Source organism: Paralichthys olivaceus, chromosome 4 (assembly GCF_024713975.1).
Source record: "Paralichthys olivaceus isolate ysfri-2021 chromosome 4, ASM2471397v2, whole genome shotgun sequence".
Classification (NCBI taxonomy): Eukaryota; Metazoa; Chordata; class Actinopteri; order Pleuronectiformes; family Paralichthyidae; genus Paralichthys; species Paralichthys olivaceus.
In genome coordinates, this window is record NC_091096.1 from 24,660,876 (window position 1) to 24,684,025 (window position 23,150).

General features: G+C 41.1%; 1 protein-coding gene across 4 annotated transcripts in view; it reads right to left on the reverse strand.

Moving 5' to 3' along the window:
- Positions 1 to 23,150, reverse strand: part of tncb (tenascin Cb) — an 86,138-nt gene that overhangs the window by 36,826 nt on the left and 26,162 nt on the right. For 3 of the 4 annotated variants that reach the window (XM_069524323.1, XM_069524322.1, XM_069524320.1), the window contains exon 1: positions 9,222 to 9,625. The exons of the other annotated variant lie outside the window; for it this stretch is intronic. The gene's annotated coding sequence lies outside the window, so the exon portion shown is untranslated. Of the gene's footprint in view, positions 1 to 9,221; positions 9,626 to 23,150 lie in introns of those variants that run through there. 4 annotated transcript variants of the gene reach the window in all.

The window sequence follows — 23,150 nt, forward strand, 5'->3', positions numbered from 1 at the left end:
GGCTTTCCCACTTTGAAGGGTGGCTGCTCTCCACATGGACCTCTGAGCGAGGCAACCCCGAGAGACCAAAGCAGGCTTTGTCTGGGAATCTCTGGCGCTGGCAAAACTCAGCTTCACTCAAGAGATAAACTAAGAAAAGAAACTTCCACAGAGTCTGAGAAATAATTTGATTTGGCCTTTTCACCCCTGAGCTGCCATCTACTAATCTTTAATGTGAAGTACAACAATCACAAGAAGAGAATCTGAGTGTGACCCTGAGAAACACAGAGCTGATCCCTCTGTTTGGACTTCCTTCGTGGCACTGGCATTATGCTAATGCGACTGGTTGTTGGCACCACAGACATGGGCTTGATACAGTCTGACTGCTGCTTCTTTGTAATTCCCTCACTTGGTTTTGCTCCATAGTTAGCTTCTCAAACAGCAACAAAGCTTGCTGCCCGCCTTGTGGTCAAATGTGAGCAGAATTTTACCAAGGGAAAGCTGCTGGTGCAACTGATCCACATTAGCTTGTTCTCAAGATGTCCAAAGGGAAACACTTAAAGTTTTATACCTCACACAGCGAGAGCAGTAAATTCTTCAAAGACACATTTGGGGTCCATTTTAAAAGTGATTAGGCCTGTCCTGGTTCATCTCATTCTACCATTTTATTGCTTCAGGATTTAAGTGGGGGAAGGGGGCACAAATCAGACAGCCGACCCTAGTAAATGTGACCCTTACCCTAGCCTTGAACCCTTGACCCTAACCCTACCAAACCCATAAAATACAATGCACTGGTGTCTTTATATTCACAAGACCATTAATCAGCGACACATTAACAAGTCTTTTTTTTTCATTCTACATTGACTATTGAGTGTTTTATGACCAATGCCTTTCAAAGTATATTTGAACACTAGCAAAATGTTGTATATAATTGTTGTCTGATCTGCTATATCCATGCTTAGGGAGCGGTTTAGTCTAGCCTATACTAAAACTACTTGGTTATGGTAAAGATCTAAGTCATGGATAAGAGAAACTGAACTGTTGACTGTCGTTAGGATACAGGATTACAGCAATCTCCAGTCTCCAGCATACCAATCCACATCTCTGCAGTTCTTTAACAAAGGAACAGGATATGATGGGGTGTTTTAAATGTCTAACGCTGTATTTTCTCTTGTGATGAAAGTCTAATTAAATCTAGTCAACATCGATAGTAATGCAAATGTGTGCAACATACAGCTATAGATGTGCGTCAGTGATATTCACAAACTTTAACGAAAGGTGATACTCCTTCATGTACAAAGTCCAAAAGTAAACAGTGGCATCCCGAGAGTCTTTATATAAATCTTGGCTTTCATACGTCCCTGATTTTCCCATTAGTGTAATGTAAAAAACATTGCATCTCTTAACCAGTAGCAATAACTCCCTCCATCCTAGCAAGAATGTCAAGTGCTTTCCAACATGTCCCTAGATGTTGCGCTTCTTTTTTCCCTGCCATGTTGTGTAAGTCTAAAACCCTAATCCTTGAGCAAATCAAGAGAATGTATTTATTTCATACAAAGGACGACCAAGAGGATCAAGATAAAACCAGGACAGTCCAGTCAGCGCAAATCCCCATAAGCTACTGGATACCTCCAGTCCAGCATGGCATGCAAAGCTCTGTTTCATCATAGTGGTCTATCGGTTAGCATTGATCTTGTTTCCCCTTGGACAGTCTGTTTTAAACTGAAATAAATAAAAGCTGAATAGATGATTACTTCTCCAGTGTTATTTTTCCTCCTACAGTCTCCCATATTTTTGAAGAGTTTTATTTTCAATTCAGTGGGAGATTGATGGGTAGACTTTCTGACTGGGGAGAAATGCATATATCTTATGCAGGGGTCAGAATATCTTTCAAATTCAGCCAGGACCCCATGCTGGCAAATTGAACCATCACTGTAGTTCACCTGTTCCAGAGACTCGAGCATGTGACAGGTCCAACAACAGAAACCCATCACTCAGGGAGAGTTCAGGAGTTATTAATACAGATGTTATAAAATGTCATTCGTTTTATGGGCCATCACTGTGTGCTCCAGCAAAGTGCTGTTAGTCATTTAAAAGTAGACCAACATGGAGATGCAGTCAAGGCGTCTTCTGGAATGGAAAGAAAGATTTGCGAACAGTCAGTTGTGTGAACAGACACCGCAGCATGCGTCTCAAAACAAACAAACTGAATAATGAAGCAGTGTGCCCCACTTGGTGTGTAAAAGCTGTAAATATTCAATGACCACAACTACAACTCAAGTCCCAGGACTGTATGTTAAACAGTCTGATAGGATTCTCAGTCCCCCTTCTCAATTCTGAAGAATTTATCAAGCTTCCCTAGTTTTGTAGGTCGCCCATGACAAAAACTCAGCTTGCCTTCTTTGGTACAGAATCTAAATCTGGGTCGCTGCTATAAGGACTGAATGGAGGGTTATTGTCTGATACTTTTACACTGTAACAGGGGGAAATGACCAGGAAATGGGCCTTAGTCATGGACACTCACTTCCACATCAAGAATCATGAAATAAGGTTGTTTTTCTAGTTGCACCTTCATATATCAGAGAGCCACAAATCCACTAGAACTGCAATCTGTTGATAACGTTTTATATGATCATCAACTTGCCTACGAGGGGAAAGAAACCTCACACATACAGTGTGTCCTGAGCTAGAGCAGGTGAATATTGATTTGGATTGTGTATTTCCACCAAGGTCAGAGAGATAGTGAGTTGCTGAGGACAGCACTATGGCTGTGAGTTATAATCATCAAACACAGGAATGAATTTCCGGGAAAAGGCGCAGCTTGAGTTTACTGCTCGATGCATGATCAATGGTGCAGTTGTTGCCGCTTCTGAGAAAACGGTTTTCAAATTTTATCACCTCATTCTGCAGAAGACACACGGCATTTTTCTCTTTCTGCCTTTTATGACCAATGTCGCTGTTGAGCTGGAGTACACAAAACAGAGACGGCAGCATAAAGACACAAACTGCTCGCTCATAGACTGAATAGCCATTAGTTGCGACTCATTTCATTGTAGGGAGTGGGGGTGAGCAGGGAGGACAAGGCTGAGTTCAAGATTTGGTTCAATTACAGCATGGCAGAAATGTGGTGACGCCATGGTTTTAGGACACAGCTAATTGGAAGAAAGGTCTCCTTCTCCAGACAGTCTTTCCGGCTGTGTCATGTTTGACTGATGCATATTTCACAGGCAGGTTGGGTTCAGCAGGTCAGCGCACACTGACATGAATGGCCAAAACAAAAAAATTATCTGAGCTTAGACTTCTGTCACTTCTCTCATTTTTGGTAATAGAACCAACTTCTCAGGTTAATAATGATACATGTGCTTAAAGTATGAAATGGTGGCAGAGATGTATTCGAAAATCTCAATATCATATTTTTTTGTTTCTGGTTGTGCCTTCTAACTTTGCTGTTGTGGTTCATTCGCACTGTTGTCATGGCATCACTTGCAGCAGCAGGCAGCTTTCTTCTGTCTGTTGCTTGTGTAAAGATGCACCTTTTGCAAACATGTTTAAAGCTAAACCAATTAGTCAGTGAGTTGATTCCTAGATAATATGAAAATATGATCGTAAGCTTATTTTCTGCTATGTTACACACCCAACTTTATTCAAATATCAAGACACATTAATCACTAATGAAAATCATAACCACACATCACCTCCAACCATTTTCAGAGGTAAAAATATGTCATTGTTGTGTGAGCAAATTGTTCAACTGCTCCCCAGTGGCCAAAATCTATTATTAGTGTTGTCAGGACTTATTTTATTAATGAATCACTTATGAAATCAGAAATATGTTTTAATCTTTGTTAATACATCAGCAGATTCTTTTCAACTATTTCAAGAAAATGACTTGAGAAGTGAAAACTGCAGTGACGAGTTTTAAAATGTCTTTGTATTTTACTCAAAACAGAATTATTAGAATTGGAAATATTTGTGCTGATGTCCTGATGACACTTGAAGATAGGCAGGCTGATTAGATTCAATTAGGTTATAATACAAAATTAGATAAATGTACAGTTATTATACCTTTGACAAAGGTTTCTCTCAGTTTCAAGGCCCTGACAATTAAAATCTCTCTATCCCGACTCACACCAGACAAATCTGATAGAAGGCAATAACGTGAAATCAATAAAGCATATCAATATTTTTACTGCAACTCTTTGTGTTATCATTATTTCCCATACGGTAAAAATAAATGAAATGGGGAATACACTGGTTTTGAGGTTAGAAAAGAAGACTGGTTTCATCAAACTGAAGCTACGCACATTGGCTCTCTGCTGTGACCCCACTGGATCCGATGACACAGATTACGGGGGAGTGGTGGGGGTAAGTGTGTTCATGGCTGATAAGGCGGACGGGGAGGCTGGATCTGAGATACTGGCAGAAACACTTTATCTGGGTACTCAGAGAGGGTGCACTGCCAAGGCTGAGTCCTATCACGCTCACAGAACCGCCAGAGTGATTTGGAGCCAGAGTTGACATGTCTGACTGATACTGCACCAAAAAACTCGGTTACTTCAACCAAAACCAATTTCCGACATTGACACTCAGATATGGAGGAGATGAATGTTGAGTGAACGACAGTGCTCATTGGGTCAATTACACAGCAGACAGTCAAATCTCAATTCAGTTTTTTGTGCCTTGTCTCATGCCTCGACGCAGGACCCATCAATATTCTTTATGGCGCTTCCCCTGCGGTGCCTCCCTCTTGCGCTGCTGTTCTCACTGGGTCCAGATGGAGAGGTTAGATGCTAGTCATTGTTCATGAGGTTTTTAACATGCTGGGTACTGGTGGCCTACTGTTTATTAGCCTAACCCCTGTGTGGTGTAGAGGCTTGGCAGCCTTTACTGCGCATCCACCTGCTGTTTTTTCCAGACACTCGTAAGTTCATGGGCCTCTGTTCTGCCTAGTTCCTCTCCTATGCATTTATACTGCACTGCAATTACTATAAAAATCTGATTGGCCCTGGCCACTGCCTGCGTTATGCTACACAGAGGTATCGATGTCGGCTTATGGGACTTGTCTTAACTTACCATGTAACTAACACCTTCCCGCTCAGGTAATGAGCTGCAAGGTGAGAGCACAGCCTCCTCACAATCTGAAAGAGTGTTGGCTGACTTATTTTGCATGATTGTCACTTCTTGTGAGCTTTTGTACGTGAATCTCACAAACAGCAAACTTAACATAGAGGAGTGTGCAAATTTATCAGCCTGAATGAGTCAGTTGACCTACAGACTGAAGAAACATATTTAGTGACCAAGAGCTGTCTGGATTTTTATATTTATGTAGCAGGTAGGATAATTTTTTTAACTAGAGGATAGTAAATCCAGCCTTTCTATGTGGCGTGTTAGAGCTGTTGAAGGACTGGAAAAGTAAATAAAGACATTGCAGGGAGGATGCTGAGTAAACATGTACAGGAGTTTTCAAGGCCTTTCAAATACTGCATATTTTCACACTTTGCACTTTAGGTTTATTGGTTACTTCCATTCAAACAGGATGGAAAGGATTTTTTTCTCTCTACTAGAAATGGAAGCATGCATGTTGGCTGTGATACCCAGACATCTGTTTGCCCTTGTCTGTGATGAAAGCCTGAAGCGTGTTCCGTGTCCAAATTGGGAGTGCCTTCCATTCAGACACTTGTATGAGCCTAATGACCCGAATCCCCAGGGTCGTCTCTTCATTGGCTTCCCCCAGTTTTAACCATTTTTCCCAATTTAAATTGTCTGCACCTCTCAAAAAGGGCCCCCCATCATGGTCCAAGAACATTATAGCTCATGCATTCCAATGTGTGAAGTTACTGGTGGAGGTAAAGTATTCAAATGAAGTACCTACCACATGTGTTCATCTATTGGCTGCACCAATGGAGGGCAGGGAAATACAAAGGCATCCCGGATCCCACAGCTCCAAGACTTCTACTCATTTCCCGTCACACATTAGCATCGGAGGAGCATTAAAAACCATCTGGGATGCTTAAAAGACTGGATTTGTTTGAGGGAGGTCTTTGTTCTGTGGCGATGGTTAATCTGACTGGGGCAGACTAGGACACAGGAAAAGACTGTGGTGACTTTTGTGGGGAAAATACACCCACTTGTGTAAAGTATGAGTCATTTAATCATTTATTTAAACTCTAAATTAGTGGATAAATGAAAGCATACTACTCGGTGATGCTGACCGTCAAGTTCAGTCAAGAATCTTGGAATTAGACAAAACAGGATTAGTGTTCCATAATTGGATGTGATGAATTTATAGGCTACATCCTGGAAAAAAATCTAAATCTTCTCTTGTAAAATGATCCATGTTCCAAATATGGTAAAATCCCCTCTGGAAAGAATAGCAGATATTCTCACACATCTGTGAGGCTGGACTATTTCTCAATACATCCATTGTACATAGCATGTTAAATATGTTAAAATGTTGAGAATTAGCACAAAGAAAACCTACAGCTGAGGCTGATGGCAATGTCATCCTCTGAGAGCCATTAATATCTGTATAAAAATATTGATTAAAACTACTAGCCCCAGACCTCTCTGAACAATAGATCTTCAGTTTGCCTGTGCTGTATGTGCCACTGGCTTTACTACATTCACGTACTGAGAACCATCTGGACCACAGGTGGTCACGTCTATCGAAAAAACACAGTCCAATTGAACATTTTTGAAAGCTGTACCCATACATTGTGTCAACAATTACAGTGAACACCACAACATCTTGAGCCAATATGACATGTCCCCAGAAACCAGTGCCAATGTTGAAGAAGAAGGACAAAAGGAAGAAGAGGAGGCAACGATGGGAGTTTGGATCAGCCTGAATTAAAGTTGACATTAGTTTCGATTAACCGATACATCTCTGCATCTCCCCTGAGTCTTGCCCAGCGTGGGTCATCATGAATAGGCACAATTATTGTTTGCTTTCAATCACCAGTGGAGGAGCTAAGTGGGGTTAAAGACAGTCACCCTCTCAGCGAGCTTTGTAGGGCACAGAGCCTTGGGAGCTAACAGCTGTCCAAACAAAGGCACGTTTCCCACTCATCGTTTTGCAGTGTGTCACTATCAGTGGCTACTCATATGCGCAGCCAAAGCTTCATGAAACGTTAATGCACCAAGCCTGAACTGCTGCCGAGGGTCAGGTAGCTTATGAGGAGGCAGTCGTGTGAGCACAAACCCATGCTTGACATATCTGTAAAACACGAAGCTTTGTAAATGAAAAATAATTAAAGAAAGATATTTTAGATGTCTGCAGTGAATGTGAAGCTACAGCCAGACTACTCCATTGTGTCTGCATCGTCTCCACATACACGAATACCACCCAGCACACGCTGCCCTGGTATCCTGCGGGTCTCCTCTGTCACAGCCCACCTCACGTTTCCATGCACACCCACCTCTCCCTCTCCTCTGTGACACCCACTTTCCTCTCTACCTCCTTCCAACCTTCTCAGGCTGCGATGTACAGAGTGAGCATGGGGACACAAGTTCCATCAATCACTTTCAGGGCGATACAGTGTTAATCACTGACACTTGCCATAAATTCTGATTAACCCAGTCTTTAGGATCTGCTGACCCACATTTAAGAATTGTATGAGCTTCCAGCAAAGATCTTTGGACTCCCAGTCTAAATGCAGTTCTGTTTACCCTGAGAGTAGGACTGGAGGCTGAAAACTTCAAAGCAAGACACACTTTGAAAGCAGAAATAACAACAGGTTTCTCTTTAAGTTGAAATAAGCAGCTACGACAACATACACACCAAAAATCCACTGCTTCAGAATGGTCCAGTATGACCTTTAGCTCCATGTGGTTTGATGTGTTCTAATGTTGGATAAATACATTCTCGTGTATGTCATATAACTAACTAGTTGACTTACTCAGCCATGTCAGTTATGAGTCTTCACTACTTGTGTTACACCATATGTGACACGTATCCTGTCATTGATGCTTGTGACCACAGAGGCCACTGTTCACTCAGGCTTGCTTTAATTCTTAAAATAAGTTTAAGCTTAAATCGGAAACAAATTGATGGACAGTGAAATGTAAGCAACTGGTAGCAATCAAGAATATGCTGTCAAAACCCTGTATCAGTGAATTCATTTTATTTACCAATCCATCAAACATCATCTCCTTCATATTGTCTGATTATCTTTCAGTTTATCTGTCTGTCTCCCCATGAGACACAGCTGACAAACAAATGAAGATGACCTGGAGATAAGAGACTGGGAAGCACATGGTGAGCGTGCGTGTGCGCAAGCACACATTTGCCAGCGAGGCTGCCGGTTTACAGCAACGTATATGCTGGAGATCTGGGAAAGAAACCAACCAGCGGCATCTAATACAGAGCAGCTGTCTGTCTCCCGGGTTACACAAGCCTACTGTCTGCTGGCAACCATAAAGTGTACAGCTGGACCTATACAGACAAGCAGCGTGCACACACACACACACACATTAACACACTAACTCTCCACTGCAAACCCATCAGCTCAGCATCAGCTCTAATGCAAGTAGAATAATTCAGTAGATCATCACAGACCTCCATCTATGAAGACATTAGTCTTTTTTTAACTGCCCTGGTAATAAATGGAAAATAGCCGGCAAGAGGAAAAACTTTGACAGTAAAACATAATTGGTACCCAGGTGCATGCAGTAAAGAGCAAAATTAAGCCAGTCTCTGAAGTCCTCTCTTGTAAAACATGAGGATGAATTACAGAAGCTGCCTTTATTTGCTAAACACCCATACTCTTCACTGGAGCGAGAATATAGCATCTTTATGGTCACAATCAATACAATAGCCAGAAAAAACTGTCAATCAATTGACCGTTCACTAATTAATAACGTGTTAATTATCAAGCAAAATGGTCACATTTTGATTGGGCTCATTTTCAGATATTTCTATTATTTAAACAAATATCATTCGAAAGATGTTACCCTCAGACAGTGGATCTACAAAAGACAAATTGAAAATGGAAATAATCATTAGCTGCATCCCTACATCACATTTCATAAAAATTCCTAAAAAAAGAAAATCAGAAAGTTTTAACATCAACTTATACAAAAGTGAGAAAAAAAAAGCTGAGAGAACGTGGTTGGAGTTATAAATTTGTCAAGAATTGCAATTCAGTTTTCTCATTCATCTTAATTAGGTAAGGCAATCAGCCATTTCACCCAGCTCACCATTCAAACACATTCTTTCCACACAGGTAAAGAAGGTGACTTACCTCACACACAATGCTCTCCTCTGATTGGAAAATCTAAGCAGTAACAGAGTCTTATCAGGCAGCCCTGGCAAATGTTCTCACCAGTCTGTATCTCTCAGAGTGCTGACAGCTCTGTCATCTTCCCTCTTCTCTCTGTTCTCGTAGAGTGTTTACTCGAGTCTACCTAGAGAGCCGGCTGATGTGCAGCCAGTGAGGAGAGAGAAAGAGGGTGAGAGTGAGAGAGAAAGAGACGGAGAGCGACAGGGAGAGAGAGAGGGAGTGAAAGAGAGAACTCCCTTTCTCTTAAACAGTAGACCCTATGCGGTCAGACTCCACTCCCACCTACTGCTCTCTTTAATGCCCCCCACCCATTCACCCACTCCACAGCATTGTGACTGAAAGCGAAGGAGCTGAAGAAACAGGACGCCTCAAGGCTGAAATGAGGGAGAGTGACTGAGAGAAAGACATGGGGTGGGGGGTTGGGGTTGGACCATTTGCTGCAAATTGCACTAGCCAAGCCAAGCCAATGGAGAGCAAGATAGATAGATAGTAGTTAGTGACCAAGATGTGACAGAGGCCTGCATTAACATAGCATACCAACAAATTGAAATCTGGGAGTGAGATCCCAAATGGTGAATATAAACTGACATCAAAAATAAAGTTTTAAAATGTTGACTTGTCCGTTGATGCTATTGTGGTTAGGGTTTCTATAAAAAGTCTCATGTGTCACAGCAAAATCAGTGAAATTACTGCATCTGAACAAATTCTGATATGTTTCATAACATAGTGGCTACAGTGGAGCTAGGTGAATTACTCCAACTAACAGTAACATGCTCACGCTAATCATTCATAGCTGTCAATAAGCAAGCTGGTTTGATTGAGCGTGAACTAAATAATAAGGTCACAGTTTATTCAAAGCATAGACTGTATATAAAGATGGACGAAGATGCTCTTCCTCCCACTATTGACAAATGAGGAAGGAAAATATTCTTGATAAGAGCATCTGGAGCCAAAATCTGGGGAAGTAGCCGATGACGAAAGGTCCTGTCGATGTCTATGCTCGACCAATCACGAGTTGGTCTCAGCAGTCAATCATGACATTGCAACCCGATTTTATTGCAAAATTAAAACCAAACCTTGCCAGACAACTGAGCACTCAAACAAATATCAATGTGATAATAACTACTGAGACCTAAACTGAAAACATCTTTGAGAAAAATGTATGTGATGTGTATTTTCAATTTTTAGTTTGGTCCATGTCCAATCCATCAATATGGAGGAGACTGTATGCCACCAGGTGGCGATAGAGGCTTTATTTTTGGGTAGTTGTCATATTGTCCATTTTTATATACAGTCTATGATTCATTCAATCTGCATCACTCTTATGTAGAGCACTTAAGTCAAATGGATGGTACGATATACCAATAAGTAGCTTGCTTGATGATAGATGGTTTGCAGTTACTGGTGTGATTTTGCAGGCTGTTGTTAGCTTGACGATAAATATTTTTGCAGCCTCTGCCTGTGTTAATCCAGTAACTGTATTGTTCCACTGAAACAAGATGATATGGAACAGTTTAATCTTGGATCTTGGCCATAGAATGGGAATATACCCTGATTTCTTACCAAATAAACATCATTTGCATTCCCAACATGAGAAATGGATGATGTATTGGTCACTAGGCTCTGAGTTGACCTCTATAAAACAGGTACAACTTGGACCAGCAAAGGGTCATTCACACTGTTCACAGCAGAGACTCGCCACAGCCTACAGCTGGAAGTACACTGTTCCATTTGTGCCTGATTTTGACCCGATTTCTGAGACACATGACTCATTTTGGAGTTTTTGTCATGCAGTGATCAGATGCTCCAAAGTGTTAATGTGACCTTGTCTGTTGGCCATCTCCAAGCTCTGGCACAGTTGAAGTATCGTCACAAGTAGATTCCCCAAACTCAGCACTGTTTTTTCTCATCGCGCATAATGGCAAAAGTGAAACCAGGACATGGTGACACAACACATAGAGGCCAGGCTGGTATCCTAACATGACCAACATACCAGAGAGAAATATTGGGTGCCTGTTTCTTGGACATTTCGGCACAGAATGGCACATTTGCTCACTTATATCTCCCTTGTTAGTATTGTAAAGGGGGCTGACAGACATGTACAGTTTGAGCACTTATGTAGTAGCATGATGATGAGACCATACAGTGTCAGCATGTATATTGTGACCATAAACCTTTCACCACAGTCGATTTTCTCGTTGTGTCATCTTGAATTAAACAATAACAATTCTAAATTTGCACAGTGTCTGTCCAGCTCAAAAGGATTCATCAGGTTGTGTTCTTTTAATATTTCTGATGGTCGCAATGTTTGACTTATGCAACTCTGCAGGTGATTGGGAACGTGGTGCCAAGAGGCAACGTCATTCCTCTTTAGCGTCACCATGTTTACAATTGTTGCCAAAAAGACGCCATGTCACAGAACTGTCACAGAAGTTGCTCACTCAGAGAAAGCAAAAAAAGTTGTTGTTTTCTGACAAGTTTTTCCAAGAGATATGACAGGCTGTAACTGACAAGCGTCCAAGTTACTGTCGTCCAACACTGTCATCCCTGATGCCCATCTCCACTAGTCGTGCCACAATCGTTTCAATAACTGGATAACAATTTAGAGAAAATGGACAACGACTATTCATGTGTCTAGCATTAGCTGTCGAGAACTGCAGAACATTGAATACGTGAAGTGAATCCTTTGTGTGTGGATATGGAACTGTGAAAGTGGATTTGGTTAAAGTGAAAACTAATCTATAGAAAAGCAGTTAGTATATGCAAGAGCATAGAATGGTGAGGCTGGCTAAATATGTGTACCAATGCTGTCAAATATGGATCTTAAGAATTAGGGGATTTGTATCTTTGAGTTTTTCTTACTGTCTGGATCTTTCAAACTTGTTTGGTTGTCACTGACCCTATAGTCATTGTGTGAATGACAAAAATAAACGTAGATGTGACTGAGATGATATATATGTCAAAGTATTGACTGCATAATGCCGTCTTAGTCATTGAATCAACCATTCAACTGCTCAGACGGGGGCCGCAAAGTGGAAACCTGACATACTGGATCAGACAGTTGTGTCAGGGAACCATCTCTTGATTGCAATTTGCTCGGGGTACCAAGTGTACACTGGTTGCAATTACCAGCCGTTCTGCGGTCAAGAATTTTACGTAAACAGGCAGAACCTCGTTAAATAAACACAGGAACAAAGAGCTCAGGAGGATCTGCTCCACACAGCACCCATCCAGCCTTCAGTCTGAGGAAAAAAACACAAGCTTCAAAGGGCAGAGAAATGCGCATCAAAAGATCCACCATGAGAGCCTGTGTGGAGGATGGCGTGACACTTATTAATTCAGAATATGACCCCTTCGACTGATCATTCAGGGCTTTGCAGGTAGTTATGGTGCTGGAGAACAATAAGGGTCTTCAAGATTGTGAAGGTTTTCTCTTTTGCTAAATGCATCATAAACAAGCTTCTCAGTAACAGTGGAATTTGTTGAGCAAACTTTGAAATAATGATGCAAGTCGTTTTGATGCCAGAGGAATATAAAACAGCCTTCGGAGACATACATGTGTGTGTTTTCCAGTCTCGAATCCCCCACATGTTGATAAAGAATGGTGGTATGTGAGTGAATATCCATACCGAACACCAGTGGGGTGTGTGCTGAGTGTTTCGTCTAGGCTGAGTGGAGCTTTTCTCAGCAGGGGAAATGATCCTCATCTTGTTGCTGAGAGCTGGTAGCCAGTCAGGCAGAAAAGATCCTCTCTAATCCTATATACCGCACAATGGCACATATGTAGCACGGCTATCGGGTGATAAAAAGCAAATTCAATGACTTGAGGGGCCCTAAATTCATTTTCATCCCCGCTCCCCGGGGAGAGGGAGGAAATCTATACAGTCCAGGGGAAACGATCTTTTTTTAATGACTTCTGGCTGTAATGATATCATTTAGATGAGATGATGGGTTGAAAGCTGTACTATGTATAGCACCTGTTTAAATGACTGTAAATGTAGATTCCCCGCATCTCTCCATCTGTTCCTTTTCTCACCTTCCTGTCACACTCTCTCTCTCTCTCCTTCCTTCACAGCCTCCCCGGGCTTTGCAGAGAATTGCTGTGGGAGCTCTCCACCTTCTCGTATGCGAAGGCGTACCTGTTCACTGACTTTCAGAGCAAGTGAACTGAGCGGGCTTGATTTCCCAGATGACACCCCGTATGTGCATCCTCGCCTGTCATCCAATTTCTGCTGCTCTGGAACCAGACGTCTGCTTGAAGGAGTCTTTTTTATTTCCATTAGAGCATAACAATGTTCAGTTTTATTTGCTGTCATTTAACATATACAGAGATTTAAAAAAAATACGATATGAGATAGAACACCAGCACTGAATTTTACAGCCAGAATGTTGAAAAGAATCACAGGCTGCAAGTGGACCACACAACCTGTTTAAACTCAAATTTATGAGCCTGTACGTGCAACCTAATTAATTATGAAGCAATACACATTAACTTGATTGTGTAAGTGATATTCACAGTTATGGACCCGCTGCTGGAAAACTAAGGCAGCAAGAGGAAGCGCGAGGGAAAGGTCTTCTGGCCACTGTATAATTGATGGCATCAAACTTGAAGGAAAGAGAAGGGACTCTGTGGGAAATGACACACGTTCTGTCAATGACAGTGAGACCTAATTATACTATGGAGCCCCTGCAGCCATGGAAGATGTCAAAGAGGGCAGCAATAAGGCAGTCGATGGAGAAGACACACCACCCGCCATGGGTGTGTGAGGTTGCAGGTGACCTGGAAAGACCTGTTTACCTCATTAAAAATTAATCACAAGGTAATAAGGGCCCACCGCTCCCTTTCCTCCCCTCCCACCCAATGTCTGTCCTTCATCCATTATGCAGCACCAAGGTGGGACGGTGTGGGTTAAGTCCTCAGGGAAGGTCACTTGGACAGAGACCCAGTCTACCTTGTCTTCCCCAAGCTATTGAAGCCCCTGCTTCAGTAATGCAATAATGAGACAATAACACAGTGAAGGGAGGAATAATACTGGTGATGAGCACTGAGGTAGAAGCAGCCATCAGCGATAAGCCTGGGGCCTCACTAAGTTAAACAAGGGAGAAGCAGCCTATTAGCAGTGATTCATAATTCATAACTCAGGGAATAGATGGGCCCCAAGACAGCTTTCATGAGACATGGAGACAAAGAGAGACCAAGTGGTTATGTTTCCACTGATAATACTGTTATTATTTGCATCAAATTTGAAAAAGAAAATCTCCAATACATGAGGGGTTGAAGTCTAGACGTCAGATAAACACGCCTGAGATCTGGTAGAAAGTGGAGAATCAGGCAGCAAGTGACCTGGATTTTAAAAAATAGTTCAACATTTTGTGAAATGTAAGCATTTGCTTTCCTTTTTTAGAGTGAGATGAGTGAGATAAAACATGTCTTCAGTACAGCTTTGATGAACCCACTGAACAGTACCTGCACAGCAGCAAAAAATGCTTGTGACTAGTTAGTACAGATAACTCCCTCTAAAGTAAAAGACAGAACAGACACGTGGCCAGAAACTTGAGGTCTAATGTTTACACTGGGTGATAGTAGGTCAATTATGCTAAAAACGTCTTGCTTATTATCCAACTGGTCAAAATATAAAGTCATGTAGTTTTAAAGAGAGCTTGAATTAGTTCAACACAAACACAAGTGAGGGGAAAAGCTAGTTGGTTGTCTCCAAAGTAACACAATCAGCCAACATACCAAGTAGCAACTAACTGTACTGTCACCCATTAGTTGGTGAATTGCTGTGATAAAGCCTTGAGTTTGGTATTTTGACCAGTAGTTTTTTTTAAACCTCAGAAATACATATCTGGAGGAGTGGGGAAAGAGCCTGACTTAGAGCTTGAGGATGCTGCACGACCACCCACAACCTGCACCCATTAGATGGGACTAGTTGTTAATGATATCCATGTCTAATGCATACCAAGCTTTATCATCTATTTGACCGTTTGAGAACACGAACTCCTGTGTGTGTCTTCTGATGTTATAAAGTGAGTTATAGAATTTTTTCTCATTGCCTTCTATAGAATCCAACTTCTTTTTGCAACCTCTGCTGGTTGCTTTCTTAAACCCAGAGCCATTATTAAATCTAGTCCTACCAACACTATGAACCTGTCTATGGTTTAATCTAATCTAGGCTAATGGTGTACTGCCCCCAGGTTTGTAGGATACATGATGCACAGAATCACAAAATCAAACAAATGTGCACATTATCCACAACTTTGAACCTAAAGTTTTAACGAAAGAAGAAGAGGGACAAGTTGTTTGCACACTGCCATGCTAAGAGGAGCTGCTATTACAGACCACACACAGTCACAACTGCTGCACCCATCTGTAGAAATGGCCAGTAAATGTCCTCAACATAGTGTCAGGACCTCGTATCTGTGCTGTGGTCCCTGACCTCTGACCCTATAGCCATTCTCAGTCCCACCCTTTATGTTGCTACAGTTGCTACCCTGTTACCCCTGGCCGCCACCTACATTCAGCAACTGCTTCGGCCATCCAAGATGACAGTGAACATACTGTCTGTAACCTGCAAGACACTAATATAAGACATAAAGGAAAATATGCAACCTTTGCAATATAAACCAAAACCCACAATTATTCAACACTCTCATAAACGAGGTCCATTTTAATCACTGAGCACCAACCCTCTATAAATTAACATGTTAAACCATTTCGTCAACTGAAAACTCCATGTTTGAGGTTGATTAAAAATTTAACCTAGCCACTTACCTAATATTTCTACTGATGATTACAAAACCAGACTTTAAATAAAAGAAAAATAATCACATCTAAACCACTCGATGTACTTGATTTGGAAAAACATTTGTTCTGTTTGGAAAGTTGATTGACAGTTAGCAAAACCGAGGTGAAGTGGTTATCCTGTCCATCTTGAATTCAGAAAGCAGAGGAATGTGTCTAGCAGGAACTGGGAGAGCCTCCTTGGTGAGTTGACCTCTTGATCTGACCTCACAGAGGAGCAACAGGGAGAGGCAATGCCACACAAACCCACTGGGACACCCGAGTGAGCCCAGGGAACACGAATCTCATCTTTCAACCCCTCTGTCCTCCTGCAGGGTTAGATAAGGCCAAGCCAAGAGAAATCTGAATTAAAGGTGGAAAGTGTGGAAGATGGTAAAGTGTACTGCAGCAGAAAGTGTCACACTAACAAAAGATGGTGCTGTATTTGCTTTTAGTAAAGTTATATATCTTATCTCATGCATCTGCTTTGCTAGTGTTAGCTGACACAACAAAACAAAAAGCAAAAGCTCATTTAAAGATCCAATTACAGTTTAACAATAAATAGCATCATTAAGAAACAAATCTAAGCAATAAACTAACACTACTGCTTAAACTCAGTGAGTGGAGCATGTAAATCAGAGCACAATTAACTAACCATGACAAAACTGTGACACTTGAGGCTAATACATCACCAGCAGTAAAAAAATATTTGCCATTTGAACAAAAAGAAAATAAGGTTCTCAAGTCATTATCTATTGGCCCACTGCTTGAGCTTGTAAAGTGATGCCCACAAAAATCCAGTCCACTTGAATTTCTCATGCAGATTATTTTCACAGGTTTACAAGGATGGTTTACAACTAGAAACTTTTAAACTATTCGTAAATATCACTGTTCAAGATCAAACTCTTTTTGACCCTGTATCCAAGGTGAATAGGGATAGATGGTGTTATGTTGAATTTGTGATTTGATGCTATATAAATGAATCTGACTTGACTTGCTGCTGATGTAGGACTGTGGAAATGTCCACAAATGTTAGAAACGACGTGTCTTCGTTCTATACCATATTTATTTCATGTCATATTTACTGTCAAACCTGTCAACTCAAGGGACAATCTCCATCTCTAACTGGCATTTGAGAAACAGGCATTAGGATTTTAAATGCATTTCTTCTGGCTCCATATTTCTCACTTGACATCATCAAAGTTGAACATCAGCACAAGCAGAGAGCTGCAGGCTTCCATCAGTGCGACCAGTTAAAAATGTTTAGTTATGAAATGTATAAGTGATGAGGGGGATGAGCCATTGCTTGTGCTGAAGGAGAGTTTACTTCACCAGATTATTTCCCTTTTATCGAGTTTGTAATTTCCTGCGGGCGGACATTGATATGCTCAACTACCCTGGGATTTCATTTCATATACTGCAAACTGGTGAGTCTCCTCGTAATACTGCGATATAAAATAGGGCAGTGTGCATCATGAACAGCCAAACTGAGGTATTATTTATTTGTTGTTGGTGGTGGACACTTTGATGCCAACATCATTTTGACCATCGTCTAGGAAAAACAATGCTTATCTCACTTTAAAATCTTACATTTCCCATTTACAATGATCCTGCAAGCACCATTACTGCACCCAACACATATCAGCCCAGACCAGGTTTTTGTAATAATATGTAACAGCACGGATATATGCTGATATTTGGTCCTTATCTCTTTTATTTTAAGCCGTGCAAGGGAGCCCCTATAGAACAGTATGGCAGATCCCACCCGTTGCCTCCTAACTGAACCCAAGCTCATATTTAACATCAAACAGGTGGAGACAGATAAGCAGCCTCTGTATATGTCAGACTGTATTGCCTTGTAGATTAATATGTCGGAAGGTTCATAGTATTCCTACAAGGCTGTAAAGCCTACGATAATATAGCTTACGGTTTAAATTTGATGTGATTTGTGCCGCAAAGCATGACAGAAGCGTAAGCTGCAGGATTCAACCTGACAACAAGGATCCAGAGTTGATATTTTACTATCAGGAGCAAGTTGCATCGCTGCAAAAAGAATTTAAATTCCTGTATCTTGCTTCCTCAGCATACTAACACAGAGCACGCACACTCATCACTGTTTCCTGTGGTGAACTTGGGAGCTGAATGTGCCTCAGCCTAAGAAAACACATGCAAATAGATAAAACACATGCAGATGGAAAAACCGCTTCATCAGTTTGACAGTGCAGGATTTAGACAGAAAAGACAGACACATGTTCATTTTGACGTTTGACAACAGCAGCAGAAAGAAACCGACTCAACCAGATATAGAAACACAAGGAAACACAAACATCTGCTGAGGCTTGTCAGTCTTGTAAAATGAGTCATCAGTTTTAATACTTGGATTTTATAATTCAGATATTATTGCACATGTCTGTCTAGCAAATGTCTGTATTTTCAGTTGGTCATAAAATGTATGACCATTGTTCCTACAGAGCTGCTTCAGCTCAGACATGTTTTGGTGTGAATGTCTCTCTCTGCAGATCTGAGCTCTGACTCCTACAGGTGGATTTTCTTTGTCTTTCTATAATACTAATAGTAGTAGTTGTACATTTACTTTGATATCCAGGGTCATTATTCTGCTGCATCACCAATATCTTCTTATCTTCAGCTGCACAGATACCCCGACATTATCCTGCAGGCCTGGTGCACACTAGAGGATTCTTCTAACAGATTTTAACTGCCTGAGAGACCACAGACACAGAATGACAGTTTTTTAATATAATAATCATGAGAACACACACACTGGACGATTTGGCCAGAAGACCACACACTTGTCGTGTGTAGGAAACGTTCAGCAGTTTTCCAGAGACTTGGTTCTCACAGATACTCACGTGATACTTCATCTTCTGTGTTTTTTATGGCGGTTGGAAAACAACTTTTCTAAAACTCTCTAAACTGAAATGTGAAATGCGGAATGTGGAACTCGTAACATGCGGTCGGTGAGGCGTCTGGGTCAGCTCGCTCTCATTGACTATTGCAGGTATCGAACATGTTTGAGCAAGGGCTCTGGATCAATTGGTAACATTAAGGTTTTTTTGTAAACAATGTGGACAATATATATATTCGTGGAGAGCAACAGCTTCTTTCCTGGTGTAATGTTATGGACAAACCATATACACCAAACCATTTACCATGATGTGTGTATTGCTGAGTCACGAACAGAGATGTTAACCTGCTCCATATTCCTAGACTGCTCTGCAGACCAGATACAGTACATGCTTAAAGCCTTTAACTAAAAAAGAAACCAGTAGGCTTCTTATTTTACCTCACTGATTATTCTGCTGTGTCTTTGGAGTCTTCTGCTGGACGCCCACTTCAAGTGAGAGGAGCAACAGAAATAACTTGTGAGGCCTGGTTCACATCCGCACATGCTTCTTGTGAACAGTAAGTCAAAGTAGCTCTGACACACACCTCCAGTTTGGGTTCAGGTTTACTTAATCCTGATCCAGTTAGCTTTAGGAGTTGAAACACTTTATTCCAAATCACACTGTAATTGTTTGAACAGTGTTTTAATAAGGTAAGGAACAACACAAAGAGCTGTGTATTATTTGTAATAATTTGTCATATTATTATTTGCCACTTTCGCCACAATCAATCCTGTTCTTGTGATTGTGGGTGTGAAAAAACCTTTTTGGGTCACTAACATAACTATTTGTGGCCATTTACCCAGAACCCCTTGATGCTGATGATGGTGGCTTGCTGTTCAAACATTTTATACCTTGGTTCTACATGCAGCGTTCCTCTTGTATTGTTTGAACTTTCAGAACATTTCATTATTTTTGGTGTATGCGTTTGCTTTATTTGGTTGTGTCATCTATATTTTTATCGTTGCTGTATTTGCTTGTAATCCCCTGCTTTGGGATTTCTATTTGTTTTCTATATTTTGTTGTATTAAAATGTGTTGATAAGATAAAGCTGCAGATGTTTGTTTGTGTGACATGTGTTTGTATCACATTTGTGTATTTGATTGTTTTTCATGTTTTCTTTAGTTGCAGTGAATTGAGCTTTCAGAACCACCGTGTTTTACGCTGTGAGTCATAGAAATGTAAAGATACACATAATAATTGAGAACACCCCAGAGACAGAGGCTATGTAGTTAAAGCTAAAGGGCTCCCCATCACAGCAGAGCTCCATTCAAGCCCTGCATCTCTTTATGGTCGCTTTACGCAGTCTGTCTGGGCAAAGGGTTCAGGCCTGGGTTCAGTGTCTCTTCCTCTTTTGTCTACTCTCCTGGGGGACATGAATGGGAGGTTGAGGCCGGAACAAAAGGCAGATCATGGTTCTCTTGGGGGGGACAAATGAGCTTAGTTTGGGTAATGGCAGCCAAAAGGAAAGGGAGGTCTGGGGGAAGTATTGAAGCTCACCTAGGACCGGAACGGGAGGGGAGATGAGTTCTCCAGGACGAACAGCTGAGATCCTCCTTCCCACACGGCACATGCTCCATCACTATCTGACAACAACAGGGCCTGTACTGTCTACAGGCGGAGGAAGGGAGTGAGGGGAGGGTGTGTGTGGTGAAAGGGGGAGAAACACCAGCTGATTGCATGTTTCTCCATGGCAACTGTTACCTCTGATCTTCTCATGGGGAGAGTGAACTATGACCACTGGCTTGTGATGATCACAACAAAGTCAAAACTTATTTTCTACTTAAGTTTCATTCAAATTAATTCACTTAAATATACCAACCTCAACTCTAAAGAGTGAATAAGAATACAAAGGCTTTCCATCACAGCAGTAACATTTTTACTTCAAGCATCAGGTGTTTTATCCTAATCATGACCTAAAGAAGTTACAATCACATTGTTGCTCAGTCAATCTAGTCTGTCAGTCAAATGCTCCAAATTTAAAAACGAGTCGTGTGGTATGGTGTGATCCTTTGCTCCTGCAACTTGTGAGCATCAGCCAGACCTTTTTTTTCCAACGATCGAACCTTTTCGTTCAAAGGAGATTGACATGAGATTTCTCTAAATGTCACCTTATCACAAATGCCATTTGAATCATGCCCTTCCCCCACCTTTGCTGCGATACACTTTCATTTTTTTTTGTTACACACACACACACACTATTCCCATGTCATGTTCCTCTATCTCCCTTGTGGTTTTCCTTGTCTGCTGCTGCTTGCTTATAAACCCTAATCCTGCAGCGACACAGCGAGCAAGGTTTAAAGCAGACCACAGCCTATATAAGCAGAATTTTGGCTTTTATATTAGAACAGGCAGAAATGTACTTTTTTACAATATGAAGGACTTATTTTATGTTGTTTTCAAATGCATTTATCAGTCCCTATATGAACGTGAGACATTGGCAAGTCCATGTGGTCAATTACAGATGTGATTGATGTCATGGTCTGATTGATGACATATCTAAGTACACTTGAATATATTTCATTAAACTCAATAGGGGCTGTGTTTGACTAATACAGATGAGCATTAAATCAAATCACATCTGTGCATTAATTGATATTTACTGGATAGAACTCAACAGATTAATTAAATAAACATATGTTGATCCAATGAGGTGAGGATATTTCAACACAATGATTCAGACAAAGGCTTTCACACTGCAAAACTCCAGAGGAAGTTGCTTGAAGACGTTTCAAGGATGCAAATTCAAGGTACATATGCATTTTCAGCTAATTATTTGTCAACCTCTATTTCATGGGTAAGTTATTTTAAATGTTTACTATAAATATCTTATTAAATGTGTTAGGTTCAATAGGATGCAAGATTTATACAAAGGATTAGATGCCCTTTGCTCATTTCTCAGCAGGCTAGTTCTCCCTAAAACAACAGCTGTCCTTCACTTAGCATGATCAGACAGATCCGACAAACCAAAAGTGACCACACCATCAAAGGAGCAACACATCAAGCCTAGTTTCCTGAGAGATGGAAAAGCAACTTCATCACAGATATAGAATTTGCTAAATTAAGAACGTAAGACTCCACTCAGCAAGTGGGCTGTCAAAGGAAAGCTGTCTTGTAGTGGTCTCAGAGGATGAGCAGCAGTTTCTAAACCACATCTTGGGGGGGAAACAAGGCCAAACATTTGGGGTGAGCTCAGAAATATCTGCATTTCACAGGAGGTGACTTGCAAAAAAGTCCTGTTTACTGATGAATCCCAATTTGATGTTTATGGCAGTGACAGAGGGGTGTATGAAAGGAAATGAGCAGGAGAAACTGGTGGTGGTGGAGGTTGGAGGTTGCAGCCTAATATTTGAATTTAACTTGTGCAAAAAATTTACTTGTGCCAAGCAGAAGATGCACTTGTGTTTATTTTTGTGTACATTATTTAACGATTCCATTTGGCCAACCTTCATATATATTTATTTTTACTGTTGCTTATAGAGGGAAATTATATTTGTGATTTAGGGAACTGTAGGACATCAGTCCCTTATATGGCAGTGGTGCACATGTGTGGATTCCGGCTATACTGCAGAAAGACCACGAAAAAATAAGACAGCACCGTGGAGAAGAAAGTTACCAAACCAAGGGTGCAACAGTCGGAAAATATTCAAGTCTGGGGGTTCTGCACTGAACTAACACTAAATTAACCGATAAGAAGAACCACTCCTTCCTTCAGAGACATGCTACACCCTCCGTTGTACATCTTTGTGGATAATGATTCATACTGTATCACCCCAAACACACCTGAAAGACCAAAGAGGACCAATATCATGAGCTTTCATCCAGTCGCCTCACCTCAACCCCACTAAACATGGATGGAGGCATTTGAAACAAAGCATTCTGTGACTGACATCAATAAGATCTTGATTGTGCTGGAATAATATCTAATAAACTTGAGGGGTTCATGTGCGTGCCAGCCCAAGTGCATATCAATACCTGTGGGTTCATTCCATGCACTTAAGACCATGTCCAGTATCTTCCAGACAGGTGTATGTTTTTAATGCCAGATGTAAAAAGAAAATGTAAAGTTGTTTCTGAAGGTTTTCTTTCCTTTTTTATGCACATTCATGGACAAAATGTCATTCAAGGAAAACACACATTAAACCTGTAGTTCACAAAGCAAGGCTGAATTTTGTTATACTAAACAATCTGACTAATGTTAAT